This window comes from Pongo pygmaeus, chromosome 3 (genome assembly GCF_028885625.2).
Source record: "Pongo pygmaeus isolate AG05252 chromosome 3, NHGRI_mPonPyg2-v2.0_pri, whole genome shotgun sequence".
NCBI lineage: Eukaryota > Metazoa > Chordata > Mammalia > Primates > Hominidae > Pongo > Pongo pygmaeus.
In genome coordinates this window covers 29295640-29308414 of record NC_072376.2, presented here as the reverse complement: position 1 = coordinate 29308414, position 12775 = coordinate 29295640, and the positions used below count along the sequence as shown (strand labels likewise).

Sequence of the window (12775 nt, the reverse complement as noted above, 5' to 3'; positions counted from 1 at the left end):
AACAGGAATTTGGAAAAAGTTGATTCCAACTCTCATAGATGACTTTAAGGGGTTCAATATTTCAGTGAAGGAAGTAACTGCAGATGTAGTAGAAATAGCAAGAGAACCAGAATTAGAAGCGGAGCATGAAGATGTGACTGAAGCTGCAATCTCATGATCAAACTTGAACGGATGACGAGTTGCTTCTTATGGATGTGCAAAAAAAAAGTGGTTTCTTAAGATGAAATTTACTCTTGGTGAAGATGCTGTGAACATTGTTGAAGTGACAGCAAAGAATTTACAGTATTACCTAAACATAGTTGATAAAGCAGCTGCAGGATTTGAGATGATTGACTCTAATTTTGAAAGTTCTAGTGTGGGTAAACGAATAGCATCATGTGTTACAGAGAAATATTTCAGGAAGGAAGAGTCAATCAATGAGGCAAATTTTATTATTATCTTACTTTAAGAAATTGCTATAGTTTACCCAGCCTTCAGCTATCACCACCCTAACTAGTTATCAGCCATCAACATCCAGGCAACACCCTCCACCAGCAAAAGAATTATGATGCACTGAAGGCTCAGATGATTGTTAGCATTTTTTAGAAATAATATATTCTAAAATTGAGGTTATACATTTTTTAGACAATGCTATTACACACTTAAGAATGCGGGAGAGCATAAAAAATAACTTTTTTTTTTTTTTAGATGGAGTCTTGCTCTGTCGCCCACGCTGGAGTGGTGCAGTGGCGCGATCTTGACTCACTGCAACCTCCGCCTCCCAGTTTCACTTCATTCTCCTGCCTCAAGCCTCCCAAGTAGCTGGGACTACAGGTGCCCACCACAATGCCTGGTGAATTTTTTGTATTTTTGGTAGAGTTGGGGTTTCACCATGTTAGCCAGGATGGTCTTGATCTCCTGAACTTGTGATCTGCCCTCCTCGGCCTCCCAAAGTACTGGGATTACAGCCATGAGCCACCGTGCCCAGCCTAAAAATAACTTTTATATGCACTAAGAAACCAAAAAGTTTGTGTGACTTACTTTATTGGGATATTGACTTTATTATGGTGTTCTGGAAAAAAATCCACAATAGCTCCAAGACATGCCTATAACTCAAGTGAGTTTTTTCTTATTATACAAATAAGATATGATCATTACAAAATTTGGAGATGCAGTAATGTGGAATTGATAATTCTAGGACTACGCATTGTTAATCTTGTATTATATTTTGTTGCAGTTATATAATAGGAGTGAAATTGCACTCTACTGGATGTTTTGAGATTGATTTATCATTTAATCCTATATCATACATACTCTATTAGGGTTCTGCAGAGAAACAGAACCAGTAAGATAAAGATAGATAAATAGACAGATTCATCGATAGATAGATAGATAACTGATAGACAGATAATTGATAGACAGATAGATAGATTTATTATGAGTAATTGACTCATGCCATTACAAGAAATTCAAGGAGGCTGGGCACAGTGGCTCACACCTGTAGTTCCAGCACTTTGGGAGGCCAAGGCAGGTGGATCACCTGAGGTCAGGAGTTCGAGGCCAGCTGGCCAACATGGTGAAACCTCATCTCTACTAAAAACACAAAAAATAGCCGGGTGTAGTGACATGCGCTTGTAATCCCAGCTGCTCAGGAGGCTGAGGTAGGAGAATCATTTGAACCCAGCAGGTGGAGGTGGCAGTGAACCAAGATAGTTCCATTGCACTCCAGCCTGGGCAACAAGAGCAAAAACTCCTCTAACAAAAAGGAAAATAAAAAGAAATCCTGGGAACTTCCATCTATAAGCTGACAGAAAAACCTGTGAGTTAATTCAGCCTGAAAGTCTGAATACTAGGGGAGTCCAGGTATAAATTCCATTCTGAAGGCCAGAGAAGATGAGATGAGCTGTCTCTGCTAAAGCAGGCAGGAACAAAACAAAAAGGGGCGAATTCCTTCTTCCTGGGTATTTTGTTCTATGCAGGCCCTCAAGGGATTGGATAAGGTCCACTCACATAGGAGTGGTCAGTAAATATACTTTCCACTCATTCAAATGCTAATCTCATCCCGAAACACTCTCACAGACACACTGAGAGATGATGTTTAATCTGGGAACCCCATGGCCACCCAAGTTGACATAAAAGGAACCATCACAAACAAATCCTTTTCCTAACTGCACATTATTTGATGACCTAATTTTAATGACTTACAATTTAAACCTGAATACAATTATACACACACAGACACACACACACACACACACACAATTTACTTAATTCCATATGCGCATTCTTAGATCTTTAGACTATTTTTAACATTGATTAAATCTGCTTTTTTAAAAATAAATATTTTCAATCTATGAATTTTATCCAGTTCATAGTCTTTCGACTCTGCTTATATTCATAACTGAGTCCCAGTATCTTTTTTCCTAAACTTTCTGGATCAGTCGACCCATGTGTTTTCTTTGAAAAGTATTTCCTCCTTACTCCCTTCATTTTGGCTCTTGGTCTAACAATCCTGTCTCTAATTCTTCTCAGTTTCCTTCGTTTTGGACCAATGTTGAAATGATACAGGCTTAAAATGTTTAGTCCTCCATGTTTTCCTATTCTAATATTACATTGGCTTTCTAGAAAAATTCTGTCATTAACTATGAAACCTCTGGATCACACTTGTTGCCAAAATTATATGCCCATGAGTGTCACATCTTACCATCTGGGTCTGATCTACCCCAGGCACTTCACTGAGCAAATTCCAGAGCATACTTGTTTTCTTTCCCTAGGGCTTCCATTTCAGTCTTCTCTACTTGGTAACTGGTGAACCAATTGGTGATATAATCTAGAAATGTGTTACACTTCCTGGATTTCTCATTCTCCCATAGTCATAATCCCCAGACCTAATCGATTATTCAGGAAATTTTGCAAATTGAAAACACAAATTCTTTCCATTTTCTTGTCGGTGACCTAGTTTAGGAACTCATCACCTCTTTAGTAAAGCTGAAACAGTATCCTTCCAGATTGTCTTACTTTTTGTTTTATCTACCTCAAATTTATCAATTAAGTGCCTCCTGAAATGATCCTTCTAATTTGCAAGTCTGATAATCATATATTTCTGAGAGGTCTTAAACTTTTTATGCAAAAGAAATACCTGGGAAGCTTATTAAAATTATTGATGCTAAGCATCACTTTCAAAGACTCTGATTGATTAAATTTATTATTAAATATTGCATTCAAATAAAAATAATATAATAAAATTTTGTACATGTCATATATTCTAATATATAGACTAGTATATATATTATATGTTATTCTAATATAAAGACTAGTATAAAGCAATATGTATATTGTATATATTTTAAGCATATTTTTCAAAAAGTATATTATATAACTAATAATAAATATTTGAATATTTTGGGAGCTCCTTTAGTTTTATAGGAGAGAGACACATCACTTCTCACCAGTCATATCTATATCTTCCTTTCTTCAATTTTTAATATATTTTGTTTAACTCGACTTACACTCTGACTTGCTTTTTCAACCAAATCTCTTTTTAATATTGTATTACATTGATATATGTCACTATAGTTATTCATTTTCAGACTAAGTGGCATTTCTTTGTACAACTATACTATAACGTTTTTTTGCCTTTCCTGTAGATGAAAACCTGGGTTGGGATTCCCGTTGTTATTGCAAAAGTTTTGCTATAAATATTTATCGCCAATTTTTTCTGATGGCCATATGAAACAGTTTACCTAAAGGTACAATCCCACAGCGGAATTACTGTGTTATGAGGTGTACAGTTTTCCCCTTCACAGCTTTACAACATGTCGGAATGTTTTTCTAAGCAGTTATAATGGAAGACTTGGGTCAACCTACTAGTTATTTACAACTCGTGTTATAGGTTTTAGCTCTCTTCCTATCTCAATCCTGAAAAGTACTATACTCCTCTAGCATACAAACTTGAAAAGTAATGAAGTGAGGTTTTTAACTCTGAGATACTTAAAACATTAAATGTTTCAAATTTTACAGACTTCTTGCTTTTTATAATATCTGAATTCTATGAATACTGTTTTAAATTATTATCAATATTATTATTATCAACAATAAACAATTTATATTAGCTTTTGTCATGCATGATATAGAGGGTACTCTACAAACAATTTAGATGAATGTCCTCTTAGTCCACTGAGAAACGTGGATTTAAAATAGATAAAATTACTGCACGTAAATGTGTTTCAAAAAAATACTAGCATGTGGGAATAATTAATTGCACCAGAAATAAGTACTATTGTAGTTGAATAAATACAAAGACATTTAGAGTTAGACATACTATTGAATGTGAACTTCTACTCAAGTATAAAACTGCTTCTGCAATATACTTAAATTGGATGATCCACAGCAATTCCTAAACAGTTTTAATAATTAGACACCCATTAGTTCAAATTCTCCCTCAACAAAATGTAAACTCCACATGGGAAGTGATTCCTATTTGGTTGGTTCATTGTTTTGTTTGCTTTTTTGTATGTTTGCTGTATTTTTAGTACCCAGAACAGTGTTTGGCATACAGCAGCTGCTCAATAAATATTTAGTGAATAAATGAATCATAAAATAATCAACTCTTCCTCTTTAATATTAACTTTGGCCTTAGTTCTATTCTTTAAAGCAAAACAGAACAGATTTCTAATTTGCCCCTTACTTGAGCTTTTGCATATTTGAAACTGCCCAAAATGCAGTCCTCTGAGTCTTTTTTTTTTCTCTTTAGTGCAAATAAAAATATTCCAAAATTATTTCCAGATTTCTTAAATGGCATGCATTTAAGATCTCTCACCACACTGGTGGTCTTTTTATATACTGTCTGGTTTGCCAGTGTATTTTAATGTATGACGTGCATAATTGTCTGACACATGCCAAGTACAGCATGTGAGAAGAAGCTTTCCCTGACTTTCACTTATGTCCATAGTTGCACCCTATGATAGTTCTAGCTATTTAATTGTCGCCACTTGGCACACTTTGATTTTGGTGCTAACGTAAACTACAAACTTCATTCACATGGGTGTACTGCCACATATAGACCAAAGCATTTAGATCATAAATATGCAAAGGTTTAATTGAGATGTAAAAGCTGAAGAATAACTTAGGCATTTCCTTGTGGACTAAGGATATACAAAAACATTGGATAGTTTTGAATTTATAATGATTTTGCCAAAGATACGGAAATGTAGCAATTTTCTCGATGATAGATAAACAGACCAATGACAAAACATAGAGATGATTTCACTTCATCTTTTTTATTATCTTTGCAAAGATTTATTGTAAGCCCTTTTAAAACAGAAAATTCTTATTTTTATGCCTGCTTTAAAGTGTATTTTTCTCCTAACCTATATGTATATAATATTACTTCATCTTTCTCTGTTCCTCTGAATTCTCCATTTTTAAATTAACTTTCATCACTCTTTATCACAGTCACTTTCCTTGGATGTGCCCTCACCCTTATGCCCTCCCAGTTTCTTATACTTCATTGTAAAAACAAAAACTCCTTGTCTAGTTCAACCCTCCTCCAGTTTTTCTCTTTCATCAGCTGAGCAGATGAAGGTGGCTGTAGAAAGCACATGAACATCCCATGGGAACTCCCTTTAAACATAAGACCACTCACTTTAAGTAGGATAACAAACCTGCTGGCAATTACAAGTGTTTTTTGTTTGTTTGTTTGTTTGTTTTCCATCTTTCCTCACGTCTTCGATATCTCTACCCCTAAAGTCAAGCTCACTGGATAGTCTTTCATTTAGAAAATAAGGGAAATCAAAGGTGAATTCCAACAATATTTACAAACCTGCATGCTTTGGTTCTCATACTTTCTGCATTATTCCTGTTGTGTATGAACTGTTTGTCTCTTCCACCCAGAACCCATCCCTGCCTGCCTGCTCTAGAACACTGATTCATAAATTTTATTTTCTTTCTCACATATCATCATTTTCCTCTCATTAATGTATTTTTTCTATTGGATCACTCCCATTGTAATTTCTTATATAAATATATGTAAATAATCTATTTTAATAATGGGTACATACACGTGTGTATATGTGTGTGTATACATATATATGTATATATATGAAATCTATGTATAATTTGACCACATTCACCTCTAGCTCTCATTTTTTGCTCCTCCTTTTGCAAGGGTGCTAGAGAGTTTTCTATACTCATCCTTTCCACTTCCATACTTATTTTCCTTAGAATCCTATTCATCCATGTTATCAAAATCATTTTATTGAAACATTTTCTGAAGGTCACAAATAAGCTTTTTATTGCTAAATTTGATAACAAATCCTCAGTTCTGTCATTATTTTGACTATCAGCAACAATTGAGCAAGTTGACTATTCTTTTCTTCTTCATTTAGCTTCAGAAAAACATCCTCCCCGGCTTTTGTTCTGCATTATTGAATACTCTTCCTGTTTTCTTTGCGATTCCCTTTATATTATGATTTTATTTCCATTTCACTTGCAATTGATATACCTGAAATATTCTTCCCTCAGATATACACATAATTCACTTACTCACTTCCTTCAGTTTTTTGCCAAACGTCACTTTTAAAATGAGAATCGATGGCCACTTTATTGACCTTTGTAATCTCCCTTTCAGGTAATGTGTTCTCTGGCTTATTGTTTTCAAAAGCACTATCTAAAACACTGTACATTGTACTAAGTTGTTTGCTTCTTGACTTTCTCCACCTCACTAGAATTTGAACCTCAAGAAGGCCATCATTTTGTCTGTTTTGTGAATTGCTGTATCTGTAATGTCTATACAAGATTCAGACAAAATGAAGAAGCTTAATAAATATTTGTAATATGAATGAATAATAACTTTTGAAAAGGACAGCTATAATTAAAAGTTAAGATTATATTCAATAGCAGAACAGAGTATTATTGTTTGAAAGTAAGCTATCATTGAGGTGAAACAATGATATGATCATGAGGAAGGCTGATAAAGTGGCATGAGAATCCAAGGTGTTTATTTTGCGTAGAAAAGCATCAACTATGCTCATAGTTTGTGGTTCAATATGTTGCAGATTTTTATCTTAAAATATTCTATTTATTTGTCTATAGGATTTTGCCATATCTGACAAATCAAACATAATTTCATGTCACTACTTTAGAATTTTAAACAAGTGTATTTAACATAACTTTTAATGTCCTTGAGAAGACATACAGCTCCCTTTTCTCCTTGAATGGTACAGTTTCAACTCACCCAAACCCTGCTTCTCACAATTACTGATAGAGTTCCTAGCATTTTCTATAACATTTACCATTTAATGATTGGATATTTGATGGCAACAATACACTTTAATGACAAGCACAACTTGAAATTCTTTCTGAAGAGTGGAATCTCTATTTTTAAATTTTTCTCATTGTTCTGAGAACTTTACATGCATTTTCATTTATATATTTTTACCACCCTAATAACTTAAAGCTTCCCTTTTACATATGTGTTCTACATGTCATTATAGGTTTATGATTTCTGCATTAATAGCTATTTTTATAGATTATAAAATTAAATTCATTTTAACAGTGTTATTGACATAAATATTTGTGGCAGTAATGGAGGTGATCCACTCAGATCCTGTATCGAAGGAGAACTTGCTGTAAGGAATGTTTTAATAGTTACTTGACAGCCCCATAACTTTGGGATCTGCAAGTTCACACCAACGCCAGGCTCTCCTTGGGTCACTCCCAACCAGTGAGTGAACACAGCAGGGACAGCTGAGCCAGTCTATATCCTACGTAATATAGAATTTCCCTAACAGGAAACCTTTGCTGTCAAACCCCGCAGGCCTGGTCAAGACTTTGTCAGAGTTGCTATGCCCCCTGAAGCTCTTCACATCTAATTCTCCTTCTTTCCCCTATTCTTTACCCAGGTGTCAGATCTATATCTGGGGATGAAGGTTTTCCCTGATTATTTCTTCTCTCTTTTACTTTTCTCTTTTATATGTGTTTGTTTCCCCTAATAAATATCTTGCACTTCTAATTTTAGGTGGGCATCTGTTACTCAGAGGACCCAACTGATACTTTTTTTTTTCAGTATTGAAGTATAGTATGTGAAAAGAGCCATTAACATAACTCAGAGGGTGGTGTTGGGCAAGATGACCAATGAAACGCAGTCAGGTAGAACAGCTACTACAGAGTGACCAAGATGATGGTGTGCTCCTAACAGGTCTTTGGAGGTAAGGCACTGAGAGTGGATAGAGTGAAGACAGAAGCTGGGCTGAAGAACCCCAGAAAGATGCTTCACAAGAAGATCATCTTTAAGATACATAATCTTCAGATTCTCCAAGGATGAAATGAAAGAAAAAATGGTAAAGGCACCTAGAGAGAAAGGTCAGATCACATGCAAAGGGACACCCATCAAGCTAACCACAGACCTCTCAGCAGAAACCCTCCAACTCAGAAGAAATTGGAGTCAATATTCAACAATTTTAAAGAAAAAAAATTTTAACCCAGAATGTCATATTCGACCAGACTAAGCTTAATAAGCAGAGAAATAAGATCCTTTTCAGACAAGCAAATGCTGAAGAAATTTATCACTACCAAACCTGTCTTACAAGAGCTCCTGAAGGAAGCACTAAATGTGGAAACAAAAAAATATTACTAGCTACTACAAAAACACACTTAAGTACACAGACCAGTGACATTATAAACCAACCGCATAAGCAAGTCTGCATCATAACCAGCTAACATCATGATGACAGGCTCAAATATACACATATCAATGTGTGTAAGTGGGCTAAATGCCTGAATTAAAAAGCACAGAGTGTTAAGCTTGATAAAGAACAGAGGCCCATTGGTATGCTCTCTTCAAGTGACCTATCTCATATGCAATGATGCCGATAGATGCAAAACAAACAGATGCAGAAAAATCTATCAAGCAACTGGAAAGCAGAAAAAAGTTCGGATTGCAATTCTAATTTCAGACAAAAGAGGCTTTAAACCAACAAAGATTAAAAAAAGACAAAGAAAGGCCTTGCATAATGGTAAACGGTTTAATTCAACAAGAAGACCTAACTATTCTAAATATATATGCACCCCACATAGGAACACCTACATTCATAAAGCACATTCTTAGAGACCTTCAAAGAGATTTAGATTTCCACACAATAATGGTGGGAGACTTCAACATTCATGGCAGAAATTAACAAAGATATTCAGGACCTGAACTGAGCACTGGATCACATGGAACTGATAGACATTTACAGAACTCTCCACCCAAAAAGATCAGAATATACATTCTTCTTATCACCACATGTCACATACTCTAAAATCAATCACATAATCAGACACAAAACACTCCTCAGCAAATGCAAAAGTACTGAACTCATACAAACCACTTTATCAGACCACAGCTCAAAACAATTAGTGATCAAGACTAAGAAAATTGCTCAAATCCATATGATTACATGGAAATTGAATAACCCACTCCTGAAAGACTTTTGGGTAAATAATGAAATTAAAGCAGATATCAGGAAATTTCTGAAACTAATGAAAACAAAGATACAACATGTCAGAATCTCTGGGGCATAGTAAAGGCAGTGTTAAGAGGGAAATTTGTAGCACTAAATGCCCACGTCAAAAAGTTAGAAAGATCTCAACTTAAAAACATAATATCACAACTAAAAGAACTAGAGAACCAAGAGCAAACCAACCTCAAACCTAGCAGAAGACAAGAAATATCCAAAATCAGGGCTGAACTAAGAAAACTGAGAGACACTGCAAGAATCATTCAAAAGATCAACAAATCCAGGAGTTGGTTTTTTGGAAAAAAAAAAAAAAAAGCATGGATAGACCACTAGATAGATAAATAAAGAAGAAAATAGAAAAGTTTCAAATAAACACAATTAGAAATTAAAAAGGGGATATTACCACTGACTCTACTAAAATACAAATAACCATCAAAGAATATCATGAACACCTCCATGCACACAAACTAGAAAATCTAGAAGAAATGGACAAATTCCTGGACACATACACCCTCCCAAGACTGAACCAGAAGAAATTAAATCTCTTAACAGACCAATAATGAGCTCTGAAATTGAGGCAGTAATAAATACTTTACCAATCAAAAAAAGCCCAGGACGGGACACATTCACAGCCATTCTATCAGATGTACAAAGAAGAGCTGGTACCATTCCTACTGAAATTATTCCATAAAACTGAGGAGGAGGGACTCCTCTTTATCTTATCCCATGAGACCAGTATCATGCTGATACCAAAACCTGGCAGAAACACAACAAAAAAGAAAACTTCAGGTTCATATCCTTGGTAAACATGAATGCAAAAATTCTAAACAAAATACTTTCAAACCAAATCCAGCAGCACATCAAAAAAGTTTATTCACCATGATTAAAAGTAGGCTTTATCCCTGGGATGCAGGGTTGGTTCAACATAGACAAATTAATAAATGTGATTTATCACATAAACAGAGCTAAAGACAAAAACCACACGACTATCTCAATTGTTGCAGAAAAGTCTTTCAATAAAATTCAGTACCCTTTCATGTTAAAAGCTCTCAATAAACTAGTTATTGAAAACCCATACCTCGAAATAATAGGAGCTATTTATGACAAACCCACAGCTAATATTGTACTAAATGGGCAAAAGCTAGAAGCATTCCCCTGGAAAACTGGCACAAGGATGCCCTCTCTCACCACTCCTACTCAGCATAGTATTGGAAGTTCTGGCCAGAGCAATCAGGCAAGAGAAAGAAATAAAAGACATTCAAATAGTAAAAGAGGAGGTCAAACTATCCCTATTTGCAGACAACATGATCCTATATTTAGAAAATTCCGTAGTCTTGGCCCTAAAGCTTCTTAGGCTGATAAACAACTTCAGAAATGTCTCATGATACAAAATCAATGCACAAAAATCACTAACATTCCTATACACCAACAATAGGCAAGCTGAGAGCCATATCAAGAACACAATCCTATTACCACTAAAGAATAAAACACCTAAGAATACAGTTAACCAGAGAGGTAAAAGTCTCTAGTGGGAAAACCACAAAACACTGCTCAAAGAAATCAGAGAAGACACACAAAAAATGGGAAAACATTCCATGCTCATGGATAAGAAGACTCAGTATCATTAAAATGATCATACTGCCCAAAGCAATTTATAGATTCAATGCTATTTCCATTAAACTACCAAAAACATTCTTTATAGAACTATAAAAATCTATTTTAAAATTCATATGAAACCCAAAAAGAGCCCAAATAGTCAAGGCAATTCTAAGTAAAAAGAACAAAGCTAGAGGCATCACATTATCTGACTTCAAACTATGCTACAGGGCTACAGTAACCAAAACAGCATAGTACTGCTACAAGCATAGACACATAGCCCAATGGAACAGAATAGAGATCCCAGAAATAAGACCGCTCACCTACAATTATCTGATCTTCGACAAACCTGACAAAAAACACGCAATGGGGAAAGGATTCCTTATTCAATAAATGCTGCCTGGATAACTGGCTATCCATATGCAGAAGATTGAAACTGGACCTCTTCCTTACACCGTTTACAAAAATTAACTCAAGATGGATTAAAGACTTAAATAAGTAACACAAAACTATAAAATCCCTGGAGCACAACCTTGGCGATACTATTCTAGACTTAGGAACAAGCAAAGATTTCATGACGAAAATGTCAAAAGCAATTGCAACAAAAGCAAAAATTGACAAGTTAGATCTAATTAAACTAAAGAGCTTATGCACAGCAAAAGAAACTATCAGCAGAATGAACAGACAACCTACAGAATGGGATAAAATTTTTGTAAAGTATGCATCTGACAAAGGTCTAATGTTCAGCATCTACAAGGAACTTAACAAATTTACAGACAAGAAACAAACAACCCCCTTAAAAAGTAGGCAAAGAACATGAACAGACACTTCTCAAAAGAAGACATACATGTAGCCAACAAGCATCTGAAAAAAAGTTCAACACCATTTGTCATTAGAGAAATGCAAATCAAAACCACAGTGAGATACCAATCTCACACCAGTCAGAATGGCTATAATTAAAAGGTCAAAAAACAAATGCTGACAAGGTTGCAGAGAAAAAAAAGAATGCTTATACATTGTCGGTGGAAGTCAAAATTAGTTCAACCATTGTGAATTAATTTACAGTTCCATACTGTTCCACTGTGGGAAACAGTATGGTGATTCCTGAAATACCTAAAGGCAGAAATACCATTCAACCCAGCAATCCCATTACTGAGTATATACCCAAAGTAATACAAATAATTCTGTCATAAAAACACACGCATGCCTGTGTTTATTGCAGCACTATTCACAATATCAAAGACATGGAATCAACATAAACGCCCATCAATGGTAGACTGGGCAAAGAAAATATGGTGCATATACACCATGGAATACTATGCAGTCATAAAAAAGAACAAAATCATGTCCTTTGCAGGAACATGGATGGAGCTGGAGGCCATTATCCTTAGCAAACTAACGCAGAAACAGAAAACCAAATATCACATGTCTTCATTTATAAGTGGGAGCTAAATGATGAGAACTCATGGACATGTAGAAGGGAACAAGAGACATTGGGGCCTATCGGAGAGCGGAGGGTGGGAAAAGGGTGAGGGTCAGGAAAAATAACTAATGGCTACTAGGCTTAACACCTGTATGACAAAATATTCTGTACAATAAACCCTCATGAAACAAGTTTAACTATATAACAAAACTGCACCTGTACCCCTGAACTTAAAACAGTTCAAAAATAAAAAATAAAACACGTAAAAAGTGGAAAAAAA

At 35.1% G+C, this 12775-nt stretch overlaps 1 pseudogene; it reads left to right on the top strand.

Moving 5' to 3' along the window:
• The first annotated feature begins 220 nt into the window (after nucleotides 1-220).
• LOC129034522 (cathepsin B-like) overlaps nucleotides 221-12775 on the top strand; it is an 87182-nt pseudogene continuing 74627 nt past the window's right edge.